Source organism: Danio rerio, chromosome 2, assembly GCF_049306965.1.
Source record: "Danio rerio strain Tuebingen ecotype United States chromosome 2, GRCz12tu, whole genome shotgun sequence".
NCBI lineage: Eukaryota > Metazoa > Chordata > Actinopteri > Cypriniformes > Danionidae > Danio > Danio rerio.
In genome coordinates this window covers 16994515-17003462 of record NC_133177.1, presented here as the reverse complement: position 1 = coordinate 17003462, position 8948 = coordinate 16994515, and the positions used below count along the sequence as shown (strand labels likewise).

The 8948-nt window shown below is 46.7% G+C and overlaps 2 non-coding genes across 2 annotated transcripts; both read right to left on the bottom strand.

Annotated features, from left to right (window-relative positions):
• Positions 1-2001: 2001 nt before the first annotated feature.
• LOC141379421 (U2 spliceosomal RNA) lies at positions 2002-2189 on the bottom strand. Its single transcript, XR_012396024.1, has one exon. It is a non-coding gene; the product is annotated as a U2 spliceosomal RNA (small nuclear RNA).
• Positions 2190-7821: 5632 nt separating this feature from the next.
• Positions 7822-8007, bottom strand: LOC141379454 (U2 spliceosomal RNA). The gene has a single exon (XR_012396094.1). It is a non-coding gene; the product is annotated as a U2 spliceosomal RNA (small nuclear RNA).
• Positions 8008-8948: the final 941 nt, after the last annotated feature.

Here is an 8948-nt window from a genome sequence, read left to right as displayed (position 1 = left end):
CTTTCTGGGGCAGCTAGACCTCTGGAAGGGCCCCAAGAACAGACCTCCAGGGCGTTTCTTCCAAGCCCAAACGAGATGCCTCCACAAGCGGCAATCAGTCACCCTTTCTGGGGCAGCTTCGGCTACTCAAGGGACCAGTGGGAAGGACTTCCAGGGCGTTTCTTCCAAGCCCAAACGAGCTGCCACAATAGGCGGGAATCAGTCACTCTTTCTGGGGCAGCTAGACCTCTGGAAGGGCCCCAAGAACAGACCTCCAGGGCGTTTCTTCCATGCCCAAACGTGCTGCCCCAACTAGCAGGAATCAGTCACCCTGTCTGGGGCAGCTTCAGCTGCCCAAGGGACCATTGGGAAGGACGTCCAGGGTGATTCTTCCATGCCCACTTGAGCCACCACAGTCAGCGGGGAAGGAGTCACTCTTTCTGGGGCAGCTTCAGCTCTAAAGGGACCCCTGGGTAAGACTTGCGGAGGGTTTCTTGAATGCCAAAACGAGCTGCCAGCAACTGGCAGGAATCAGTCACTCTTTCTGGGGCAGCTTGAGCTCTTGAAGGGCCCCAAGAACAAGACCTCCAGGGCGTTTCTTCCATGCCCAATTGAGCTGCCACAATAAGCGGGAGTCAGTCACCCTGTCTGGGGCAGCTTCAGCTCCAAAGGGACCCCTGGGTAAGACTTATGGAGGGTTTCTTGAATGCCAAAACAAGCTGCCAGCAACTGCCACAATAGGCGGGAATCAGTCACTCTTTCTGGGGCAGCTAGACCTCTTGAAGGACCCCAAGAACAAGACCTCCAGGGCGTTTCTTCCAAGCCCAAACGAGCTGCCACAATAGGCGGGAATCAGTCACTCTTTCTGGGGCAGCTAGACCTCTGGAAGGGCCCCAAGAACAGACCTCCAGGGCGTTTCTTCCAAGCCCAAACGAGATGCCTCCACAAGCGGCAATCAGTCACCCTTTCTGGGGCAGCTTCGGCTACTCAAGGGACCAGTGGGAAGGACTTCCAGGGCGATTCTTCCATGCCCACTTGAGCCACCATAATCAGCAGGAATCGGTCACTCTTTCTGGGGTGTGTTTTAGCTCTCAAAAGCGCCCTGGAAGGACTTCCATGGCCACAATTAGCGGGAAACCATCACCTTTTTTAGGGTCAGACCCAGCTCTTAAGGGACCCTTCCATGGGAAGGACTTCCAGAGCCTTTCTTCCAATCCAGCTTGGCCGGAAATCAGTCACCCTTTCCCGGGGGTACGCTTAAGCTCTTAAGGGCCCCCCTTTCCGGAGCGTTTTTCCTTGCCCGCACTGGCCTTGACTCTGGCTGGGTAATCTTCACCCTCTCTGGGGGCAAGCACCTGCCCTGTGGGGGACCCTGGAGGAACACCTGTTCTCCAGCAGTGCCCGGGTAGCCCAAACTTAAGCCCGGGAACATTGACTTGGTTAACCGCAGGTGCCAGCCTTGCGTGCCGCTGGTGCCCCAAAGGGCATGTACCTCTAGGCGCGGGACGTCCCCACTCGTAGGCTGGGAGTTGGGGCCCCGGCCCGGCGCTTTGGACCCTGGGTGAATGCGACAGGAGCGGGGGGTTTCATACTTTGCCATTTTTCAAATCCTCTGCACAGCTCTCTGGACCCACCATCCCCCAGGTCAGACTTGGGTCCTGATTGGGAATTATCCTCGCCACAGCTCTCTGGACCCACCATCCCCCAGGTCAGACTTGGGTCCTGATTGGGAATTATCCTCTCCACAGCTCTCTGGACCCACCATCCCCCAGGTCAGACTTAGGTCCTGATTGGGAATTTTGGATGGATTTTTTTTATTTATTTTTTTTTCCTCCCTGAGTTGCAATATGTGCATCGTGGCTCATGGACTAGAATAAGAGGATCCTGCCAAGAGGGTTGTTCATGCTCACTGTCTAAACGAGCGCATAAGACAGATACCTAATCGCAAAGAAGCGCAAGTCCCTACATTCAATCTAACGTTATGTTAAATTTCATGCAATCTAGTTCTGCTGTTCACCGCTTAATGAGTGCACCGTTCCCGGAGGTACTGCAATACCAGGTCGATGCGTGGAGTGGGTGGAGCAAGCCCCTAACCCATCTCCCAGCTGCAAAAATCAATTTAATATATAGTGCCCGGGTAGGGCACGTATCAGATATTAAACTGATAAGAACAGATTTTTTTCTTTCGAAAAAAATTTATTGACAGCGTTTCCCATTTGTTTCTTACATCACAATCATATTTAAAAACATATCTTTTCACTTAGTTTCATTTGAGTACTTAACAGTAAATAAATAAAAAATGAATAAATATATACATAAATAAATAAATAAATAAATAAATAAATAAGTAAATAAATACTTGCAAAAGTACTTTAAATGAACATAAAATGTCAAGTGTATAGCGGACATGTTTTTTTTTTTTTTTAAAAAAAAGGCAAACAAATGAAAGACTAAAAAACAAGCTGTTCAATAAAAATTAAAACGGGTCTAAAAAAGAATCACGGTCTAGTCACCATTTTAACAACGCAGGACTTAGTAAAAATGAATTGAAACATAAAACACACATTTTAAAACATTTCAATACACATTAAAAGACATATGGCACTTAACAAAAACACTTTAAAATCAGGGTTTGTGGAGGAAATAAAAGTGTATGTTGTGCGAAAGTCTTTTGTGTGTGCGTGTGTTATGTAAAAAAAAAGTCCTTGGCGTAGATGTTGATAAAAAAGGTGATAAAAACCAGTCCGTTAAAAAATGCATGAAAAGCAATAGTAACAATAAGAAGATAAAATCATTTCTTTGTCCAGGATCGAGGGTGAGTCATACCAAAAAAAAAGTCCATTCACACCAACTCTCCAGGACGGTCACAGCCCCTGTGTTTCAAGGGCATAGCGGAGATCCCCCTCCTCTGGCCTGCTGGCCCGCTGTTCCCGTAGCCAGAGTGGTGAGGGTGCATCTACGGGCGGCCAGGTACGGTGGCGGCCGGGACCTCCTCCGTGCGACCCCGGCCCCCTTGGCCTCTTGTCAAGGTCCGGTACCCCTGTAGCGTGGTTGTTATCAGTCCCTTTGTCCCTTGCAGGGGTACCGTGACCTGCTTCCCCACCAGCAGGTTTCTTGTGACCCAGATGGCATCCTTGATGGCGGTCAGGGTGAGCCAGAGCGATGTAAAGTCCTGTTTTGTCATGTCTTTCACGCCCTGGCCCACCCCATGGATGATAAGGTGGTAGTCCATCTGGGCCCTCCCCGCCGGCAGGTACTGATGATACAGGGGGCCGGTCCTGGCCCACAGGTCCCGCGCAGCGCCGCACTCCCAGAGCAGGTGCCGCACGGTCTCTGGGCATCCACACCCAGGCCGTGGGCAGACGGGGTTTCTGGCCATGCCTCTGGAGTGCATGACCGCCCTGACCGGGAGGATCTCATGTGCCACCATCCACAACAGGTCCTTGTGTCCGTTCTGGAGAGCTGGGTGGGCCGCGTTCCTCCACACTTGTTGGGCCTCACATAATGTGAGGCCCGGGACCCGACTCACCGTCTCTCGATCCTGCACAAGAGAAATGAGAGCCTTGTGGTTAGTTAAAATGGTGACATCGTTAGTCTCTAAAACATACTTCTTTAAAAATTTCTTTATAAAATCATACTCCCTAGGTAAATTAAAAGACACTGGGTACTTAAGGTCCACTGCTAAAACTTTCAGGGTTCTCAGGTAGGACCCCATCCAGAAGCGAGTCATGGCAGCCGTCTTGTTTTCTCTGGATGGGGTCAACGCGTAACTAAAATGCAGGGCGGTGAAGCGGCTGCCTAAAAACAGGTGGGGATCCGGGAGGCCTTTTCCACCATGTTCGGGCTTTTTCTTTAACTCTGTTCTTCTTAGGCGCTCCCACTTGGATCCCCACAGGAAATAAAACACCGCCCTTTCCAACTTCCTGATAAAACGTCTTGGTGGACTAAAAACAGAAGAAACAAGTAAAATGAGTGGTAAAATTACGGATTTAAAAATCAAAATTTTACCCTCCATTGTTAATTTTCGTAACCCCCAGAATCCCAACTTTTGGTTTACCTTTGTTAAAATGTCGTTCCAATTTTGCCCTCCCCCACCCTCTTTGTCAAATTTTACCCCTAAAATTTTAAAATCATTTTCCTTAAAAGTCAGCTCTAGTCCCTCTGTGACGACGTTACCCCACGGCCCGAAGAGCTGGGCCTCGACTTTTTTCGGTTTAATCTGGCTCCCGAGGCCCGACCGTAGAAATCGGTCAAATCCATAGCTCTTCGGGCCGAGGTGAGGTCTGTCGTTAAAAGGGTAACGTCGTCCATATATAAAACACAAGATGCTGTCAACCCCCCCGGAATTTTAAAACCTGTAATCCATTTATCCCTTCTCAAGAGCTGTGCCAGTGGTTCAATACAAACCACATACAGGAGTGGGGATAACGGACACCCTTGACGGACGCCACTGCAGATATTTACTGCTTTTGTTAAATGCCCATTTACAATGATTTTGCTGACAAGGTCGTTGTACAGCAGTCCCACCCATGCTAAAAATCTTCCCGGGAACCCCATTTTTTCCAGTACTTGTAACAAGTACTGGTGCGAGACTCTGTCAAATGCTTTTTCAAAATCTAAATTTACCACGGCTAGACGAATGTTTCTGTCTCTCGCGTAACAGATGGCATCTCGGATCAGCAATAGGCTGTCCGTGATCTTCCTCCCGGGCACAGCACAGGCTTGATCCGGGTGGATTACATCCTCTAAAACTGTCGACATCCTTGTCGCTAAAATCTTTGTAAAAAATTTATAATCAGTGTTTAAAAGAGTAATTGGTCGCCAATTTTTTAAAATTGTCTTGTCATCTTTTTTAAAAAGCAGAGAAACTATTCCTAATCTAAAATCCGCAGGTAGTTTGTTAAAATTTTCAAATTCATTAAAAACAGTCAGTAAAACCCCAGCTAAAATGTCCCAGAAACATTGATAAAACTCCAGGGGAAGACCGTCCATTCCTGGAGACTTCCCCTTTTTAAAACTTTTAAGAGCTTTATCTAAATCTTCTTTCTTAAAATCTTGGGTTAAAACTGAATGTTTTTCTTTTTGTACTTTTTTGTCTAAAAAATTTAAAACCTCATTTGAAGCGTCCTCGTGTACTATTTTTTTCCCATATAAGTTTTCGTAAAACTTTTCGACTTCTTTTAAAACCCCCTCTGTGGTATTTAAAATAGTCCCCTCGTCGTTTTTTATCTTTGATATCCCCCCTCCCTTTGTGATTATTTTTTTAAAAAAATATCTTGTACACTTTTCATTTTCTTCAATTTTTTTCTCTTTTGCTCTTAAAATCACTCCCCTGCTATTTTCCTCTGCTAAAACCAACATCTCTTTTTTAACTTCTTTAATTTCATTGTTAAAATCAAAGCCCATGTTTAAAAGGTTAAAATATCTTTGTAAACGTTTTTGCAGCCCCAACATGCGTTTTTTCCTTTTGTTTTTTTTCTGTTTTCCTATTTTTTTAAAATATGTTTTTGTCCTCCCTTTAACCATTTCCCACCACTGTGCTCGTGTATCATAAAAGTCCTGGAGGGTCAGCCATTGGCTGAACTGCTCCCTATATCCTTTAACCACTTCCTCCTCTTCCAACAGGGAGCAGTTCAGCTTCCACAGCCCTCCGCCTATCGTCACACCAGGGGGAAGTGACAGAGTGCAGGATAGTATTGTGTGATCAGAAAAAAAGGTGGGGGTCAATGTAGCATCCACGGGCGGGAAATCTCTTGTAAAAATATAGTCTATTCGAGAGGCACTGGTGCTGTCACTACTGAACCAAGTGAAGCCTTCCTCTCTTGGATGCACTTGTCTAAAACAGTCAACTAATTTAAAATCTTTAACTAAATTGTTTAAAAGAGTTGATGTTTTGTCCAATTTAAAATCTGCCTTTTTCCTGTCTTTCTGTGTTAGAATACAATTAAAATCCCCTGCCACCACTAGGGGAGGTTTACCAAGCATGTGGGGCTGCAAGTCTTCTAAAAGTTCATATCTCTCGTTTTTATCAGTGTGTCCGTATATATTTAAAACATTAAAATCTCTTCCTAAAAAAGTCAGTGTTACTAAAAAGGCCCGCCCATCTCTCACCACAGTGGTACCCTTCACCAGAATGTTGGGATTGTTTATTAAAATTGCGACCCCATCATTTTTGTTTTGGTTCGATCCGCTCCATAGGGAGGGACCTGGGGTCCACACGTCTTCCCACTTTCTGTAATTAGAGATAAAAGGTAAGGCACATTCTTGTAATAAAAACACGTCAGACTTTAAGAGTTTTAAAAAAGATAAAACGCTTTGTGCTCGAATGGGGCTCCTCACACTTCTCACATTAATAGTGGAAATAGTAAGGGCCATGAGCAGATGAAAAGGGGATATGAACATTTAAAAGAGTTACAGTTAGTTTACAAAGATATCAATGGTTTTAAAAACAAGATAAAAATCAGGTTATGTCTTGTTGCATCTGCTCTTCACCTATCCCAACAGGTGTTGGGTCAGGGGAGGAGATGCTAACCACTTCAGAAGCCACAGAGAAGACCTCTTGTGGCTCCTTCGGTGATGATGATCTTAGCTTTACATGCAGAAATGAAACTCCATTAGGAGAACCTAAGGGCCATGAGCGGTCTAGATCTTCCGATTTGGAACTATCTAGCCGCTCTGAAGCCCTTAGTCTTTTCTCCTCCATTTCTAGAGGAGATCTCGCAGCCCGTTTCTGCATCTGAGCATAAGGAAGTGAACACTGAGTTTCACTTTGACTAGCGTCAACACTTGCCTCAGAGACGGTGAGGAGAGAGGAAGCCGTTTCCTCCTCCTCATTGGCTGTTACATTTTGTGTCACACTTTGTTGGGGAGGGGCTTCCTCCCTCTGTTCAAATAAAATGGGTGACTCCGCCCCTATGGCCGCCCCATTTCCTTCTTCCTGGCCGGTTCCTGTGGCTGGCAGGGAATTTCCCGCCAAAACCACAGGGACCGCCTCCTCCCTTTGTTCAACCATGCTTGCTTGTGGGGCGGCCATTTTGTTGTTTTTCAGCTTGTTGGCAAAGCTTTTTGGGCAATCTCTGAAGAGATGGTTTTCTTCTCCACACAGATTGCACCGCCTGCCATTGGTGCACTGCTCAAAACTGTGACCAACTTCTCTGCACTTCCCACAGATTAACTCCTGGCATGCTTCAGCGAGATGCCCATTCTTCCCACACTTTCTGCACAATTTGGGCATCCCCTGATAATGAATGTAGCCCCTGTTCTCTCCAAGCACAATCATTGAGGGCAGATGTCTCAGGCCCTGGTAGCCCCCGGCATCTTCCCATTGTTTAATGGGAATTCGCCAGGAGCAATTCCAGATGCCATCCTCATCTAGCACCTTGACTGGCTGGCCTCGAACAGTGCAATATCTGCCCAGCCACACACAAATGTCATCTCCAGTAACTGTTTCATTAAACATTCTGACAATCACAGTTTTAAGTGTGTTGTCAGAAAGTTTTTCCACAGTAAACATGGAAAACTGGATCTTAACCGCATCAAACCTTTGCCAGAAGTCATTTAATAGGGAAGCAGCTCTAAAACTAACATCAAATCCTTTTCCTAGAGGCAGAGTCACTATACAATTCAGGTCTTCAGGTCTAAAATTTAAGGTTTTTTGTATCAGCTTCCTGGAGAAGTCCAGTCTGGACATCTCCAGGAGCTTACCATTTTTTTCTTTTAATAAAAAGCGTACGCTGTGGTGCCTCCTCACGCCGGCACGAGCAGCCGACATGGTGGAGGCACCAACAGCTTAAAACACACTAAAACACTAAAACCACAATAAATAGCCAATAAATACTTAAAACGTCTTACCTTAAAAAGTGCAATTCCTTTACCTCTCAAGGGTTGAGGGCTCACAACACAGGAGTAATTGTGAGCCAGGAAACCTCCAAGAGGCGATCGCTGTCACTGCCCGCGAGGTAAGCCCAAGTATAATACTGATAAGAACAGATACTACACTTGATCTTAGCCAAAAGGCCGAGAAGCGATACCCACAAACTGTCAGCAGTAGGAGCCGCAATCTACGCCACAAATAATACAATGTCGGCAAGCATAACAGGTACTAATTTTTAACCCTTAAACCTCCAGCACATTTGCTGACAGACAGACAGACATAACATTTTAGGCTTAACTAAGAGCCGTTGGTGACCAAAAACAAACTCCAAGCTTGAATACGGCAAAGAGACGTGACTATGGGCCGCTGGTGCCCAATGAGGGTACTTGAAAAGCCCCTGTTTGAGAGACTTTTCCGACCAAGTCAGTGTAGTTGCCATCCCCCCTTCAGAAGTCCAGACCAGGATTTTGTCTGGGCCGGCCTCGGAGATCAACCTGTCTTCCTTTACCTGCTTGAGCCTTGGGAAAAGACTTCCAGGGCGTTTCTTCCATGCCCGTATGAGCCACCACAGTCAGCGGGAATCAGTGACTCTTTTTTGGGGCAGCTCCAGCTCTAAAGGAACCCCTGGAAAGGACTTGCATGGCATTTCTTCCATGCCCGCGTGAGCCACCACATCAGTCACTCCTTCTGGGGCAGCTTGAGCTCTTGAAGGAGCCCAAGAAAAGACATCCAGGGCATTTCTTCCAATCCCAAACGAGCTGCCCCAACTAGCAGGAATCAGTCACTCTTTCTGGGGCAGCCTCAGCTACTTAAGGGACCCCCTGGGAAGGACCTCCAGGGTGATTCTTCCATGCCCACTTGAGCCACCACAGTCAGCGGGGAAGGAGTCACTCTTTCTGGGGCAGCTTCAGCTCTAAAGGGACCCCTGGGTAAGACTTGCGGAGGGTTTCTTGAATGCCAAAACGAGCTGCCAGCAACTGGCAGGAATCAGTCACTCTTTCTGGGGCAGCTTGAGCTCTTGAAGGACCCCAAGAAAAGACCTCCAGGGCATTTCTTCCATGCCCAAAGGAGCTGCCCCAACTAGCAGGAATCAGTC